The sequence below is a fragment of the Corylus avellana genome, unplaced genomic scaffold (assembly GCF_965113065.1).
Source record: "Corylus avellana unplaced genomic scaffold, dhCorAvel1.hap1.2 HAP1_SCAFFOLD_107, whole genome shotgun sequence".
Taxonomy (NCBI): Eukaryota; Viridiplantae; Streptophyta; class Magnoliopsida; order Fagales; family Betulaceae; genus Corylus; species Corylus avellana.
This window is the reverse complement of record NW_028290521.1, coordinates 21,100-22,500: the sequence shown is the minus strand read 5'-3', so window position 1 is coordinate 22,500 and position 1,401 is coordinate 21,100.

The window sequence follows — 1,401 nt, the reverse complement described above, 5'->3', positions numbered from 1 at the left end:
CCAAAGCTTTCGTATGTTCTCCGTTCCTTGTGTGGATAAGACCTATGTTATAGAGTATATAACTTCTATCATAGGGATCAATTTCTAGTCGCATAGCTTCATAATAATTCTGTAAAGCTTCCGCATAATTTCCTTCGGATTGAGCCGACATCCGTTGCGGTCGTCTTCGATTCAAAGAATCTCCGTTCCAGAACCGTACGTGAGATTTTCATCTCATACGGCTCCTCCCTTTTTATGTGCATAATGAGAATAATACATGGAATCATCAAAAAAGATTGAAATAATTTCATTATGAACCGAACGGGGCTAGTGTTTTTACAAGAAATCTCTAACCAACCTTCCTGTAAAAGATCTTTTCTTAACATCAAGTATCTTGGTACTAAATAAAAATGATAACTCTAACAATTTCTTTGTTCTTAACACCCCTTAATTTCCGGGAATTAGTCACTTCAACAGTCTTCGATGGTTATACGGGTATCCAAAATACGAACGAGATGGATATTTGTTGTACCAACCATTCTTGTTAATCCCGATTCCGATAAAGAAAAGGTATAATTTATAACAAAGTTTTCGTATTGTTGATTCCTAGGCGTAGTGCTTCTTTCCCTATGCTGCCTATTGGTACTAGTGAAGTAGGGTTGACCTAACCCATAGGTGTAACCTTTCGCTCAATACTAGAATCTAAAATTGAAGCATCTGAGGCTGCATTAATCGGGGATACACGACAGAAGGAATTGTTTTATTTACAAACTTCACCTTCACAATAAGCGTAGATTTATTTCAATAATCTTTTTATTTCTCTCCCAAATAATGTATCTTTCTCCGAAGACTGAAATCGGTAAAGAAAAAAACATCAAATCGCACCATCTCTGTAATAGGTGAATGCCTCTTTTTCTCCTGAAGTTGTCGGAATTATTCGTAATAAGATATTGGCTACAATTGAAAAGGTCTTATCAATAAAATTTCCATTTATCCGAGATCTGGGCATAGGTAGCAATCCATTCTATAATTTCTTTTACTTACCTCTTGTGGGAAAATGATCCCACAAACAAAGAAATTGTACAGTACGAAATAACATAAAAATAAAAAAAAAAATAGATCAATTGATTCGTTCTAATTCATTGATTTAATTTGGTATAAATATTGTAAGTAAAAAGAATAACTATTGGAAAAAGATGGGAGCGCCGTCTTCGCAAGAATGAAATGAATAGATATATATCTTTTTTTAACAGTTTTTCACAAAAAAAAATTATTTTTATCCCCCCCTTGAAGGAAGGGTTTTTCTTTGATGAAAAGTTTTCTATATTTTTTTATAGTTAGAATTGACTGTACGTACCTATCAAAAAATCTAATATGAATGACTCACTATTCACTCGGTTTCTGGGCCATAATCATTATGTA